Source organism: Panthera leo, chromosome C1 (assembly GCF_018350215.1).
Source record: "Panthera leo isolate Ple1 chromosome C1, P.leo_Ple1_pat1.1, whole genome shotgun sequence".
Classification (NCBI taxonomy): domain Eukaryota; kingdom Metazoa; phylum Chordata; class Mammalia; order Carnivora; family Felidae; genus Panthera; species Panthera leo.
This window is the reverse complement of record NC_056686.1, coordinates 176,702,420-176,719,731: the sequence shown is the minus strand read 5'-3', so window position 1 is coordinate 176,719,731 and position 17,312 is coordinate 176,702,420.

Genomic DNA, 17,312 nt, shown 5'->3' with positions numbered 1-17,312 from the left:
GGATTTAATTAGGGAAAATTAGTGGTTTAAAGTGTGAGCTTCATATCCATTATGCTACATTGGTTTTATGCTATGAAACCTAACACTGCTTCAGCATCTGAAATTTGTCACATTTTTCTAAGCTCTGAAAAAGAAAAATGAGCCTGGATTTTGTGTATTTATGCTCACCCAATGGTAAAGTCATATTACTAATCCAGAAACCAATTACTGAACTTCACTGAAATTATGGAATTAAATCCAAAATTCAGACATTTTTAAAAACAGTCATCGTCCACAGTAATGTATTTTGATGTTCTGGGGCAAAGAGGAATCAGTATTTATCCTCTGAATAGCATGAATTCCTTCAAATCTGTCTATACTTTTTAAGTATCTGACATTTGTAGTTAGTATGTGATTCCCTCTGTCCAATTATGTCACAAGAAGCAACTCCAGAAAAGAAAGTTTGATTCATGATTGAGCTGCTTCTCACAGTAACAATACCATGTGGTATGTTCTGAGGCACAGCTTCATTCATATGCACCCCCAAGAGTACAACAAACTGATGTATTTAAAAAAAATCTCTGTAGGGCACCTGGGTGGCTCAGTCGTTCAAGCATCCGACTCTTGATTTCAGCTCAGGTCATGATCTCATGGTGAGATCGAGCCCCACATCAGTATCTGCACTGACAGTGTGGAGCCTGCTTCAGATTCTTTCTCTCCCTCTCTCTCTGCCCCTCTCCCACTCATGCGCACTCTCTCTCTTTCAAAATAAATAAACTTAAAAAAAGTCTCTGTAGAAACAGCCTAAATGTTTATCAGTAGGAGAATGAATTAAAATAATGTGATATTTGCATATAGCAGAGTACTGTACATTAAAATTAATACAGTATCATGTATTAAAGTGGGTAAGTCTCAAAAATAATATTGAGAAAAGGCAAGTTTCAGCTGAATATGTGTATTATACCGTGATTATAAAATTGTGTGACATGCAAAACAATACATTGTTTATAGATTTATGGATACATGGTTTAAGAGTTTCAAATGTGCATAAGATTAATAAACATCAAATTCATTGTAGTGGCTGTTATTTCTGGGTGTTTATAATGAGAAATGGGATTGAAGAAATGTATACAGATAACTTCAACTCTATCTGTAATGATTGATTTTTTTAAAAATAATTTTTTAAAATTTGAAGCAAATATGGTACCTTAGTAGTTAATGCACAGGTGTTTGTTATATTCTCTTTCCTTTTCTATGTTTGAAATATTTCATAATTAAAGAAAAGCCTTATTATAATGTTGAAAGCTGTTTCTTTTCTCTAACAATTATAAGTGTAGAAGATACTACAAATCCAATTTTCACTTTTTTAATAAAATTTTATTTTGAGAGAGAGAGCACCAGTAGGGGAGGGGCAGAAAGAGGGAGAGAGAGAGAGAAATCCAAGTAGGCTCCATTCTGCCAGCACAGAACCAGACGCGGGGCCTGAACTCACAAACCGTGAGATCGTGACGTGAGCCAAAATCCAGAGTCAGACACTTAACCTATTGAGCCATCGAGGCACCCCCAATTTTCACTTTTTAATGGTTCCTTTTAAACTTTATTTAATTTTGTTTAACCAATGATGGGTGATACAACTAGTAAGTAATAGAGCTACTTTGTAAATACACTTCAAGAGTGTAACAAACAGACAGTATCCTTGAAATGAAGCTTTACAAAGGTAAGAATGACTAATATTTGACTGAAAATCTTACAGAAAAAAATATTTGTTTCTTGGCTATCAAGCATAAATATGAAAGCAATTCTTTCATTGATAAAATATGAATAAAAATACATCCTTACTTCCTTTGAAGGTAAAGAAGCTATTTATGTTTGTAACAATTCTATTGGGGACGGATGTCAAACGCTAAGTTTTATGGCTATGAAAATTATAAGTTAATAAAGTCACTCAATTTGTACAATGGAATTGGCAAAGACACACTCTCCAGCCAGATGTGGCTCTTGCCTTCTATTCTTTTGAACCATTGGACAAATGCCTGTAAGAGACATGTTCATGATTACAAAAATGCCACAAAGCTCTTAAAAATCTTTGGGAATAATTTCCCCAATGAAGGGCTCAGTAGGTAACTTGAGTAAAGCAGGCCAGTTTATTACATATTAGGGAATGATGAGGCTCCAGTAAATTAGAATTGGAATGCTCTGTCTAAAGGGGATGTAACTAATGTACTCCAGCCAGCTTTAGATAAGTGGATTGCAGGCACAATTAGCTAGACTTTTGGATTCTTTAAGATAATACAGAAGTATGATTTTTAAAAATAAATAAAATCTTCTGACTTACACAAGTGAGCAGCTCATTCATTTTTTTTTTTTTAAACACCACACTAGTCAAAACATCTGTAATGATAATTTGGCCTAGTGGTTGCCATGTTTCCAACTCTGTCCTGAGCAATCAGATGATGATAGCAGTGTAAGTTTCTTTAAGCTTTATTCCCCAGCACATGTTCTACCCCACATGATTAGTCCTAGCCAGCCATGGAAATTCTATTCCCCTTGAAACTGCTGTAGCTATCTTGCTGTGAAAGAGAGGAGCTACCCTTAAGACAAACCCAACACACCTAGGCCAAGAGAGTGGAGAACTAGAAGGACTCTGGAATCCCCATGATATTCTTGAGCTACTGCTTATATTCATGATCAACCAGTTCTGATGCCTGCCCTCCTTTGTTATATATGATACATTTCCTTATTATTTAAATCAGTTTGAATCTAGGTTTCCGTTAAGACATCCTGATTGATTCAATATCACACTATAGAAGATTCTTTGTGTCTTTCTCTTTTCCTTGAATTACAATTTATCACATTCCCTTTTTCATTTTTTTAACCTTACTAAATTATGTATCTGTGTTTAACCTATTTGCATATTGTTTGAGGGCCACATATGATAAATAGCCTTGCATGATTTAAAGGCATGGAATTGGAGATACAGTGAACATTAAGAAGCTTACCCCCGTTTGGACTCTGAATCACTTTTATAACTCTAGATTTGCTTTCTTTCTCTTCCAACAAAAAAATATTGAGCCATATTAAGACAACCAGCTTTTTCTGCTGCTAAACTAGACTTCTATAGTTGTGCCTGATTGATTAGTGTTTGAACTTTAACTTGATATCCTCCTTACTTGCCAAAAGGATCGATTTTCCCTCGCCTAACCGACTCTTCTCCTTGGAGTCATGCTTACCCGATTCTTACCATCTTATATGGTAAGATGGTATGTCTTAAACCCCTTTCCCTACCCATCAAAATTCCACTGACCCTACAAGGTCTCCATCTTATGTACATTGGTGCTCTCCAATTTTTTATATAACCACACATTTACCCTCATAACAGTTGTTACCCTCATAACATCCATTTGAGATTGGCAGGTAGGTACAATCTTAGTCTGCAAATGAGAACATTGATACAGAAATTTTAATCTGTTCAACATTTCAGTGAATTGCTGTAAAAGTAGCACACATTTCTTGATGCTGTGGCTTTTACCCCTACCATTACCCCCTTACTATTCTCATCTGACTATCTCTTGTCTTTTCTAAAACTTAGCTCAAAAGTCATCTCCTTTGGGAAGCCATCGCCGACCTCCCTAGGCAGAGTTAAAGGGTTCTTTCTCTTCAGATCAGGACTTACTTGGTAATATCTTCATTTATTGCATTACTCTAATTATTTATGTGCAGATATCTCCTGACTAGACAAGAGGATGTAGATCTTTTAGCTTTCAACATCTCCATCATCATTTTAAATAATATCATTTTCAGTAATTCAGTTGAGCCTTAATGAATGTAACGGGAGTTTATTAACAAGAAAATAAAGGAAATATATTAGAAAAATGAACATCTCACAATTTTATTTGAATCTTGAGTAAATTCCTTCTCTATTGTTTCGCAAAGAAGTATTAAAAATTAAAACTGCAAAGCAGCACTCTCAACAATAGCCAAATAATGGAAAGAGCCTAAATGTCCATCAACTGATGAATGGATAAAGAAATTGTGGTTTATATACACAATGGAGTACTACGTGGCAATGAGAAAGAATGAAATATGGCCCTTTGTAGCAACGTGGATGGAACTGGAGAGTGTGATGCTAAGTGAAATAAGCCCTACAGAGAAAGACAGTTACCATATGTTTTCACTCTTATGTGGATCCTGAGAAACTTAACAGAAACCCATGGGGGAGGGGAAGAAAAAAAAAAAAAGAGGTTAGAGTGGGAGAGAGCCAAAGCATAAGAGACTCTTAAAAACTGAGAACAAACTGAGGGTTGTGGGGGGTGGGAGGGAGGGGAAGGTGGGTGATGGGTATTGAGGAGGGCACCTTTTGGGATGAGCACTGGGTGTTGTATGGAAACCAATTTGACAATAAATTTCATATATTGAAAAAAATTAAAACTGCAAAAGGACTTTATGGACACCTTTTTTTAGTGACTATCTACTTGCACCAACCACCGTGATGGGAACTAAGATTATGTAGATGAGTAAGGAAAACATGGTCTTTTGAGGAGGTAGATGAAACTCAGTAGTCTAGGGGTGCCTAGGTGGCTCAGTCTGTTAAGCATCCAACTCTTGATTTCAGCTCAGGTCATGATCTCATGGTTCATGAGATCAAGCTCCATGTCAGGCTCTGCACTGACATCATGGAGCCTGCTTGGGATTCTTTACTTCTCTCCCTCTGCCCCTCCCCGGATTGCTCTCACATGTGCATGCTCTAAATTAATTAATTAATATTAAATATGTATATATATATATATATGTGTGTGTGTGTGTGTGTGTCTAGATACTATAAACATCACATATATGTGTATATTCAATGGATAAAGATGATCTAGAAATGAATTCTATCAGGGAGATTATGGAATATTCTAGAAAAGAAGAAAGAAGTGGCATTTACTAGGTAGAAATCCAGGTGTATAAGGCTGACAAAAGCATTCTTTCAAGAACAAAAAAGAATTAAGTTAAATGGTAGGTTTAGGGAATTACAAGTAATCTGAAGTGATATTAGCACTCTCTACAAATATTTTCAGTGTTCAACTGTATTGGATCGCACATCTTAAAGTTGGAGTGCTCCCTAAAGGTTGGATGTATCCATGCAACTTGCTGTGGCTGGGGAAATACTATAAGCTTAAAAAGCCAATGCATTATTTTCTACTCTCTCTTTCCCTATGCCACTATAACTGTTCATGCTTAAAATTGGTAGCTTCTCTGTCTACCTTGGTCTCTGAGGTCAGAGAAAGAAACTTTGTCATTTTAAGCTTCTGTGATTTGAGGGCTATTTTTACCACTAGAAAACATTGTCGTAATTGATCCATCTAGTATGAAAGGAAGGTGGGAGAAAGAACATTAGATAATAGAGAAGCCAATCATAATTGGCCGCACACATAAAGGTCAGCCTATAGAATGACCATTTACCCAAAAGTGTGTGCCCAAAATATTTGAATCTGTGAATTCAAATAAGCATATTTTATGCTTTTTCAAAGTTGAATGCCATTTCTGACTGGCAGTTCATATTTCCACAATTAACTTCCAAAGTTAATAAATATAATTTGAATCAAGGCAAAAAAAAAAAAAAAGGATGTCTTCATAATCCATCCCTTATTTAATCTTACAGTTACGTAGTCACTGACCTATGCGTTCCAGCTGGAGAAAAAGAAAACATCCAGAATCATCTACAGACTTGGTATATATTAGATACACTTGTATTGAGCACCAGATGCTATTATATTTCTACTGAAAGAGGCGTGACACAAATGCTTATAACTTGGGGAGGGACAGGCTTACAGTTTAATTCTAGCAGTGTATTGCTTTCACACAGTACTGCCTTCATGGATTTTACCTCCTGGCTAACGTTGTGTGTGTGTATGTGTATATATAGGTAGCTTTTATTAGGTAGCTTTTATTTAGGTAGCTTTTATTATTTTATTTTATTTTTTTAAATTTAAGTCCAAGTTAGTTAACATGTAGTGTAATAATGATTTCAGGAATATAATTTAGTGATTCATCACTTACATATAACACCCAGTACTCATCCGAACAAGTGCCCTCCTTAATGCCCATCACCCATTAAGCCCACCCCCCACCCAAAACCCCTTCGGCAACACTCAGTTTGTTCTCTGTATTTAAGAATCTCTTGTGGTTTGTCTCCCTCTTTGTTTTTACCTTATTTTTGCTTCCCTTCCCCTGTGTTCACCTGTTTTGTTTCTCAAATTCCACATATGAGTGAATTCATATGATATTTGTTTTTCTCTGACTTATTTCCCTTAGTATAATACACTCTAGTTCCATCCATGTTGTTGCAAATGGCAAGATTTCATTCTTTTTGATTGCCAAATAATATTCCATTGTATATATCTACCACCTCTTCTTTATCCATTCATCAGTTGATGGACATTTGGGCTCTTTCCATCATTGCTTACATTTTAATAGAGGTTTCTAGAAATAATATCGTAACTCAACAGAGTGAAATATTATCGTAATTCAAGACAGTGACTGATAAAGTGATAACATCTCATGATAGGCAAAGACAGGAACACATTTATGTTGTAATTAGCACATGAGCTTTGCTAACACCATACCTGAGAGAAGAAACTGAGAGGAAAGTGTATACTATATAGGTAAGTTTATGTAGGCAAAGGAGGAAATGAGATGGGAAAAGGTCTACACATAAAGCATTATCTTATGTTGTAAGTGTGGAAGGCCAAGGGCCCATGTATAGGTTGGGATACGTATCTTAAGATACCAGCAAGACTGCGGGTGCTTGGGTGTCTCAGTCAGGCAAGCATCTGACTTTGGTTCAGGTCTTTGTGAGTTCAAGCTGCACTTCAGGTAGGCTCATGCCCTGTTTCAGGTGAGCACAAGCCCCACCTCGGATGAGCCTCACTTCTCTCTCTCTCTCTCTCTCTCTCTCTGCCCCTCACTCACTTGCACCCTTTCTCGCTCTCTCTCAAAAAAAAAAAAAAAAAAAAAAAAAGATATCAGCAAGGCTGGGAGGAATACCAAAGAAAGAAGAGAGAAGTGAGGATGGGGAACAAAGGTGGACATTCTGGAGATAAACTTGGTCTCCATCATAATTGCAGTTTGCTCTCAATAATTTATGACATGGGCCAAGGGAAGTGACTTCAGTGTGTATATTTGCTAGTATCTGCCCAAATGTTGGGAGGAAAATCCAGTCCTTGTACAGTAAGAGATCCAGTAAATAAATGTTAAGTCCAATTCTGAGGACTGAATTTATGTTTATATATTAAAAAGTTTAATAATATATGTATATCTCTAAAGGCTTTCTGAACTGAGACTGAGGAGACTGGAATAGCTCCAGCTTGCCCATTACCCTGTTGATTGGCCTGGATAAATCCCTTGACCTGTCACTGCCTCAGTTCCTTCGTCTATTAAATGGAAGCTTGGCCTAAGTGACCTCAAAGGTGCCATGTGGATCTGAACTCTGATTCTGAGCATGTGATTCTGGTTACACGCAGTTGTGACTTTTATCTAGAGATTATTAGACACTTACTGATGGGTCTTATGTCTATTTGTTTCCAACAGGTACCGTAATAATTGCAGGTGACACATTATAAATATCAAACAAGGTTAAACAATGTTTTAAGTTTAGTGACTAGACAAAAGCTATAAACAGCCTAGCACATGGCAGTTTTGTAAGAGCAAAAGGGCACACACACTCTTAGGTTAATAAGCAAAGATACTGTTAAGGGGTAGTATGAGAGGGCACAAAGGGATACCCAGCTAAGAACTTCAGGACCTGGGTGAGAAGTTGTCCCAGATGTGGAACAGTGTCTCTGTAACGTGCTTGGTACAACTTCAGTCTTGGTGGGGTTTCCCCCAGTGGTAAGCATCATCAGAATGTAAAGGCAACCATATTCAAGGGTAAGTCATGCATTGTGCAGGCGGCTGGCACTCACACTGATGGCAGGGGCCTCTGTAGTCACTTAGCATGCATGTACTCACTGTTATTAGAAGCAGCTGTTGGCTCTGAAGGGCCCTGGCAGTCAGACTCCTCCAGCAGTCTCCAGGACAGTATTTAGGTACAAGCCTTAGTGTGTGCTTTCAGAGAATCATTAGCAAAAAGAGATAACCACAAATAAATAAAAAGCAGGTGGACTGGTACAAATGGTGTTGCAGAGTAGGGTTTTTTTTTTTTTTTTTTTGGTACTTTTTAAGATGATGGGATATCTAGGCTCCCCTTAGCTCTAAATAATAAAACTCTTTCACTCCTAGCAACCACTTCCTGGAAAACAACCTGACAAAAAGGTCCAAACAGTGAAAAGAGGTCTTTTGCACATTTAACAATGATAAGAAAGGTTTTTAAGAGCAAAATCCTATAATAGCTTTAATCATACATGGCTGTATCTACTATCTCTTGGATGAGCAGCCGGGGTCAGGAACTTCCTTGCTGCAAAAACACATATAAACCCGTTTGGGATCACTGCATTCTGGATATGACCATCACCTTCTGACAGAATTTTATGACAAAACAATCATTGAGATTTTATTGGTATGTCCCATGCATTAACTGCACAATAATAAAACAAATTGTATACATTTTTTTTCTTCTCCTAGTGTTATGCTGGGCAGTTTATATAACCTCAGAGGGCATCAGTTCCCCCATTTTGGGGGGCTGTTGTGAGAATTAAACGAGGAATACATATGTATTGCTCAGGGGCAGGACCATTGCAATTAGCTTCTGTCCCTTGCAATTCATTTCTATCAAGAAGCTCAAGTGATCTTAAACTGTAAAATCAGATCATGTTACTCTCCAGCTTAAAAAACTTAATGGCTCCCCATTACACTTAAGATAAAATTAACAATTTGTAACCTGCCCAGTAAGGCTCCTCGGCTCTACCTGAATTGTGGCTTCATCTTCAGCCAGTCTCTCATTGAGGTTTATGCTTTGGCCACAATTGCCTTCTTTTGGGTCTTCAAACAGGCCTGACCTATCTCATGTCTCCTGCATAGTAGTAGCACAAAGGAGATTTGGGGTGCTGTATCTCTTATAATATATATCAAGCCCATCTTTCCTTTGATATCCACAATTGATATTTTATAAATCTTATGTAAAATGCTATGTGAAAATAGCTTCTAGCCCATCATTCGAATTGCTGCCTCTAAGGCCCTTCTATATTGTGATTTGGAAACTGTCACTGCTTCTGCACATGCTGTTCCCTCTGCCTGGAACCCTCACCTTTTCTCTTTATTACTGATGAAATCTTACTCTTCAGGTCTCAGCTTAAATGTCACCTCCTCACATATGTTTCCTTGCTAAGAACTCTCATGGCACCCTGTTCTTTTCTTTCAAGCAAATGAAAACGTATGACTATTTCTCCCCTACCAGACTATAGGTTTCCAAGGGCAGAATAGTGTGGGTATTTCTCTCATGGCCAGAGTCTGGCATGGAGAAAGCATACAGGAAATACTTGCTGCTGGAGTTCAAGATTTACTAGCCAATAAAGTCCACCAGAAGATATACTGAAAGAACCACCCCCACCCCCACTACCACCCAGGGACAACTGGATAACATTACTCTAGCCAACCTGATGTCAAATTTTTGGGGTCTTCCTTGAGCCACATGCAGGAACCAAGAAAAAGAAAATGCCTCCATCAAGGACCTGGCCTCTTCCTACTTCCTCTTTAATTCACTTCCTTTCTTTCACCCTGTTCACTGATTTCAACATTCACAAATGTTCTGGGGCAAAATTAAACTTTATGTAGAAAGAGGGATTTGAGAAAAAGGAAGTGCAGGGGCCACTAACTATGAAAGAAGAGATAAACCACAAGTACTGCCTCAAGGCACTTCTCCTGAGCTCTCAGCAGAAATGTCCCTACCAGGTACGTCGTTGAACCTTGTTTCTAGTCTGTGTCACATTGCCTTTGGATCATTTACCAATGGGCTAAGCCACTTGCTTTGCTTTCCTGAGTTGTGCTTCTGCATAGGTCTCTGAAAGGAAGTACTAATGCCCTTTGCTGTTTGGATTCTAGATTTAGACCCAGTTGCCTTTTAGTCATAACAACACACTTTGTAGCCCACAGCCTCTTCTGATAACTTAGAAAGTTTTACCAGGAAGCCCTGTCCTCCTTCCCGTCCTTCCATGACAATTTATGAAATGTCCCTAAGTGCCAAGCACTGTGCTAGGTATCATCCCTTCTGCGTTATCTGGCTTTTGTAGTCTGTCTAGATTGTCTGTCTAGATTGTCTGATCTAGAAGTTTCTTGTCTGCTTTGAGTCTTCCTTCCTATCTGGCTTTGATTTTTCTTCAAGATTCCTCTCTCTATCCTGGTTTTACATCATCCCTTATACTATCCCTGTTTGGAAACCCCTAATGTGGAAGGCAGCTCATAGGGAATTTCTTGAAGAGATTCCAGGTTGATATTTAAATGTATATTACCATTTAATAGCCAGACCTGAGGCTGCCTCTGAGTGAGAACCAGAGGCCCTCCCTCTAATGTATGAGAACACAGTGGCATTTGCTTTGTCAGGGCCCTCTGTCTTCAAATTTACATAGAATTTCTATTCTTTCATTAGCTGAGGTTGCCACAAGGTCAGGTCTTTTTCTCCAGGATTTTATGGTGTGTCTTGCATACTGAATAAAATCAACAGAGTAAGAACAGTCATGGTGCCAACTGTCTATTTTTACGGTGTCTTCCTCATTTCCATTATTTTCTCCCCTCCAACTTTCTATGGTAGTTTCCCCCTGCACATTAAAAACAGCTTTCTGGAAACAATCATTGAAATCCTTTATATGTAATAGAGTGAATTTAAGAAATCATCTTCCAGGTATATATCTTTAAGTTTTATCTTTACAGAGTGTGAGGTTTTGGCAGTCCTCCTCGGCACCAAAACCCCTTCTAAAGAAATTTCATACAAAAGTGCCCTTGTCTCTTCTAAATCATATCACAGAAGGTCTGTCTGCCCCACCCGTAAGTGAGCCCTGCTGTGTCCTGATGTTCCAGACCATCCCCTTCAGGATGTAAGGTTTACCTCAATTCTCAGGGCATATTCCTCTTCTGCTCCTATTCACAGAAACTACCCCCCACTTCAGTCCTAATCTTGTAAAACCAAGCAAACTGTGCCCAGAAGGTATGAACGGGGAGGGACCATAGACTGTGGACTGTGGTTTTATTTATTTACTAAAGAATAAGTCCAGGAAGTTCCCAAAGCGTCTACACACATATTTTCTACATTTTAGCATAACCCTTCATTTTGCAGGAGCTTTGGTAGGGAGAAATAAATGCCAAGAAATCTCTCCGAACTGAGCTTAAATTCCATGGATTCAGATGTATTATATATAATCCAAAAAATGCAGAATCATAGAATCAGAGAGATGGGAAGGGAGGGATTTGAGAAATCTGGCCCACTCCCCCATCTGTTTGTTAATCCCCTCTATAACATTCCTCAAAACTGGCCATCCAGCCACAATTTTAAGAAAAAAATTTTTAAAGAAATGACCCCAATTCTAAAACCCAGAGAAAGCTCTGTAGACAGCCTGCATCAGAATCACCAGGATGTTGCTAAAGGGTCCTCAGCTCTACCCTAGATGGACAGAGTCCTAGGGTCTGACGGTGTATTCCAGCAATCTGCACCCTTAGGTATTTCTTATGCAGACTAGAGTCTGGGACCCTGCATTCTGACAGATCTGCCAAGGCAGATTTACCAGGGCCAGAGAGGTCTTTTTGTGGCTTTGAGTGGAACAGTCTATGCCTACAGGCATTTTCACAGGAATGTGGTAAAACAGCTGCTACAAATCTACCCCCAACACTCCCCCCCCATCACACTTAAAGAAGCCAAAAGCATTATGAATGTGGCAGATGCGCATAGTTTTCTACTTTCTGATGAAGATGAAGAAAAGGAGCTAGCCATTCCCTGGACCAGGGAGAGGGAGGCAGAACAGAAAATTAATACTACATCTAGTTACTGGTGAAATATGTTCCAGGCCCTGTGGCAGCATGTCTAGGCAACCACACTAAGGGAAAATGTTTGAATATTAATGACAATCGGAGAAACTGATTTATTAGGACACATAAGTAACTGCTTCTAGGCTGTGTGGAGCATATCATGCTCAGTTTGTTCAAAAGAATAAAAACATAGAGGTGGAAAGGTAGATTATAAGACTCAATTTGAAAAGGAAAACAGTGAAAAGGAATGTAGGCACAATTCAAGCTCCAATAAAAGGAGCCTTAGTAATTTAACCATTTCAACCCAAACAGCATATTTTTAGAATGAGGAGTTCTGCACAAGTCTCCCTTTGGAGGAGGCTTATGTTGAACATTCCATAAAACCACGGAGGCTCAGAGCTCAGTACACAAGAGTCGGCTGTGTTGAAAATGCAAGAGCCAGAAATGACACATACCTAGCAGATGACCAAAAACTGACCAAAAACTAGCTGAGGGAGAACAGAGAAACCCATTCTTCTTTCTTCCAGAGAGGAAAAAGTATCAAACTACACCTCTTTTAACCTCCTCCTCCCTCCCCCCCCCCCCCCCCACGCCCAAGAGAAAGAGCACTGGACTGGGGATTGAAAAACCTAAATCCTAACCCTGGCTCTGCCATTACCTGGATGATTTTAACCACCAAACTTAATATTCCTGACTCTCGATTATTCACTTATATGTAATAGGGTGTCTTGGCTGAGACTGAAATTTAAAATTTGTGAACTTTTTTGTGTGTTTTTGGGTCTCTACAAGTAAATATTCATTTATATTTAATGTAAACTGTTTTTTCCTTTTGGGGGGGAAAAAAAACCCTGAGTGGTTTCTTTTAATGACACAAATATAAGGCATTAAGCATTCCGGTTTGGTAAGGGAAATGGCCAATTATGTAGATTTCTATCTCCAGGCTCCCTGTGTGAGTGCGTGTATGTATATGTGTGTTTGCTTGTATGTCAGTAGTAGGGAAAGAAAACATTTTGCTTGGAAGTCTATAAACAGGATAGGAAACACACAGAAAACTGCTGCTTTTTCTTCCTGTTGAGATAAGTTTTTGCTTAAAGGTGATAAAGATGGGAAGAAATTCTGTGAGAGACAAGAGGTGCTAATTCTACAGTGAGAGACAGGAGGTCTTGGAGGCCAGTGGAATGCAGAGGGGGGCTTCCCCCCACTTCTCATGGCTTTGCTGGGTAAAGGCAGAATTAGGGGTGAGTGGGTCATGGGTCCCGGACTGCTTAACAGTCCTTAGCAGAGGCGGCCTCCTTAGCAGAGGCGGCAGCAGGTTTCTTTAGGAAGCTTTAGTTGCAGTGGATGTTGGCAAGAGGTAACCCGAGTAGAAGAACGGCTTGATTTGTCTCTACATGTGAGGCGCCCCTTCGGCGACTCTCAGAAGTAACAGGGAGAAGCTTTCCAAGTTGCTGGGGGTGGTGTGAGCTGTCAGAACTGCACTGGGGCGTTTGAGGTAAGTGTGGTATAGGCACAGCAAAACTGTTCATTATACAATGGTGGGCTCACTGTGCAGAGCTGCCTGAAGACAAATTGGACCGGGGGACAGAATTGTTCGACATCCAGATGTGATAGTTTTGCTCATCTTCCATGACTTGCTTGCCTCTGGGAATTGGAGAGCCAACATATAAATCCTATTATTCTATCATTGTGTGATTAGCAACATCTCTAAATTCAAGTAATTACTCCTCTCTCCTTAAATTTTACTAGCTGCTGCCTTATAACTTTCTCTATTTCAGCCCTTTTAATAGTGAATGGAATGACCTGTTTACATGACCCTCTTCCTCACCAGAGGGCAGAGGCTTATCTTATGAAATCTATCTTCTACCACAGTGGCTCACTCACAACAGGCACTCAATAAATAGACCCAGGCCTTGGAGACCTGGATTTGCATTTTGGTGCCACGTAATCCCAAGCAAATCACTGACCTAAGATTCAGCTTCTTTATCTGAAAATGTTGGCAATAATGCCTGTGCCATGAAATTGGTTTAATAATTAAATGAAATAGTGGTATCATTGCCAGGTACACAGTAAACGCATAGAGTTGAGAGTTGTTATTAGCTGTCAGAAGTTGTTGTATTGAAAGTGGTTCAGGGAGAGAATCATCAAGGGCTGTGCCTGTTACACTAGAAAAAAAATGAGTAAATGTTTTTCAACTCCTCTGCTCTTATGAGGGCCTTCTGTGTGCTAGGAACTGTGCCCAGTCACTAGAGATGGAGTGGGATTAACATGGCCCCTGCATTGCTGGAACTCAGAGCAGAGTGACCATTTTCCTAAGTTGGCATCTGACCAACACATAGACCATTAGTGAAGAAATATAATTGGCTTTCTTATCAACATAACCAATAGTTTAACCACCCATATAGCACCACATCAGCATCATTTTGTACCAAGTATACAAATATTTATAATAGAAACCCATCTCTGGGCACCTGGGTGGCTCAGTCGGTAAGGTGTCTGACTCGGTTTTGGCTCAGGTCGTGATCTCATGGTTTCATGGGTTTGAGCCCTGCATTGGGCTCTGTGCTGACAGTGTGGAGCCTGCTTGGGATTCTCTCTCTCTCCCTTTCTCTCTGACCCTCTCCCACTCATGCTGTCTCTGCGTCTCTCAAAGTAAATAAATAAACCTAAAAAAAATTTTATTATTTAAAAAAAATTTTTTTAATGTATCTTTATTTTCAAGAGAGAGAGAGAGACAGAGAGCAAGCAGGGAAGGGGCAGAGAGAGGGAGACACAGAATCCAAAGCCGGCTCCAGGCTCTGAGCTATCAGCACAGGGCTTGACACGGGGCTTGAAACCCACAAACCGTGAGATCATGACCTGAGCCGATGTCAGACACATAACGACTGAGCCACCCAGGCGCCCCTAATTTTTTTTTTTAAAACAGAAGCCCATCTTAACCCTTACTTTGGGGATAACCATTAACATTGCAAGAACACATTCATATTTTCAAAAGTCATGTTCCCTACCTGCCATCCTCTTAAAGTTACCACAGACTTTTAAACAAATTATTTCAAAATTTATTTCCCACGTAATTTTCTTTTATTTATTTTTTTAAAAATGTATTTATTTTGAGAGAGATAGAAGAGAGAGCACAAGCGGGGTAGGGGCAGAGAGAGAGAGAGAGAGAGAGAAAGAGAGAGAGAGAGAGAGAATCCCAAGCAAGCTTAATACTGCCTGCTCAGAGCTCAATGTGGGCCTCAAACTCATGAACTGCAAGATCATGACCTGAGCCAAAACCAAGAGTCGGATGCTTAACCAACTGAGCCACCCAGACACCCCCACATAATTTTATTTTAAATAAATTGTTTTAAAATTTATTTTAACATAATTTTGTCAGTCATGTTCTTTGAGCATTATTTAATACAACAGCACTATTATCATTCATGAGCCCTTTATGCATATATCTTATCTAAAAGAAAACAAAAGGACTTTACTCCCCCAATGAAACTCTTTATGGTCCCTGAAACTTTGATCTACTCGCCATAAACTAGAAATGCATTTTGCTTTGATGTTACATAGTTCTTATTTTTACCTTTATCTTTAAGCCATTTAATCATAAGACTATGAAAAATTAATAAAATTAATACAAATTGACTTACTGAAAATTGTGTCAAGTGAACAATTTTTAAAAAATCAATGTTTTAGTGTGTTACCACAGCATTTGAGACATGGGACTTCTGTCCCCATTTTTACTTATGTACTGATTCTTTAAAAAATGATCTTTGAGGGACACCTGAGTGGCTCAGTCAGTTAAGCATCTGACCTTGGCTCAAGTCATGATCTCGTGGTCAATGAGTTCAAGTCTAGTGTCAGGCTCTGTGCTGACAGCTCAGAGTCTGGGGCCTGCTTCAGATTCTGTGTTTCCCTCTCTCTGCCCCTCCCTCACTTGCACTCTGTCTTTCTGTCTCTCTCAAAAATATATGAACATTAAAAAAAAAATTTTAATGATCTTTTGAATGAGACCAAATGTGACTCCAAATATAGTAATATGAAATTCTGAAGTTATGTTACTCCCAAAAGGAATAGTTTCTTTCAGGGATACTGTCACAATATTAGAAAGATCAATGTCAAACCACCAAATGATTCCTTATTAAGCTGCCATCTGAAGAAAGCCTTTACTTTTAGAAGAATTTCCCATCCTTTTAGTCTGAATACCTGATTTAGGGTAAAATAGTTGACTGGAAAAATGTTGAGGGGAAAGTTTATGTCTGCCTTTTCCCCAGTCGTACACAGTATTACTGAACAGAGACATGGTCACTAGAGGTTGACCACTACTCACCTCCTTTGAGGATGTGGCTAATGGGGTATGTTGTGCTTCCTACAGAGAAGGTTCTAACTGGCTCTAAAAGGGTTGCCTAATAATCATCACCACACATTTGGAAATGTGGGGGTGGTATATTGGTTGTCATAGTGACTAGGCAGGTAGGGTAGCAGGGGAGATGCTACTGGAGTCTAGTGGGTTGGGACCAGGGATGCTAAAATTTCCTGCCATGTACAATACTATCCTGTAATACAAAGAACTGTTCTGCCCAGAATGCTGCTTGCGCCCTTATTTTGAAAAATACATTTTATTCCAATAAGAATTGTGGAAAACTGGGCTGGGCTTGTTGAAACAGAGGATCCTACAAGGTGGAGAAGAAACCACCTGCCCCCTCATGGATTTTGGTAAGCATGTAATTAAGAACTCTTCCAGGCAATGCAAAGACTTAGCCCATTTTTTTTTCCTCCTCCACCCTCAGGACAGGGAAACAATGTTGGCAGCCCCTCAAAAGGTTAATTTAAGGGACACTAAAAGATCCATCACTCATGTAGAAATCTCTATAGTAGAATCACTTTAATGCATTAAGGTATGTCTCTAAAAAGAGAGTAAAACATAAATATGTTACTCAAAGGGATAAAACTAGAACATACCTTAGCATGGATTAGTTTATCAGATTAGTTAGCGGTCACTGTGGCAATTAATCCCTAAGAAAATAGATTATAAGCAAGTAATTTTGATATGGGCATAATAAAAGAAGGAATTGGAAAGGGAAGAATTTCCAGAGGTGAGCTACAGGCGACTCTAAGAGACCAGGAGAGCTAACAGGTGCCTCAAAGAGAGATCCAAACAGGAGAAGACACCTACCGATCTTGCCCATATTCTACCCACATTGCCGCTGCTATCAGCTTTCTGAAAAGAAATATTTCAATGCCAAAATAACCTTATCCCTTTGAAGGCAGAAACAGTATATTTTCTGTTATCTGCTTAATTCCACAATGCTTTGTACAATGAACACTTAATACATTTTGACACTTAAGGAATCAAAAATATTATGTCTTAGATTGACTTGCCAAACAGCTATTAGATTCTAGGTTCAATA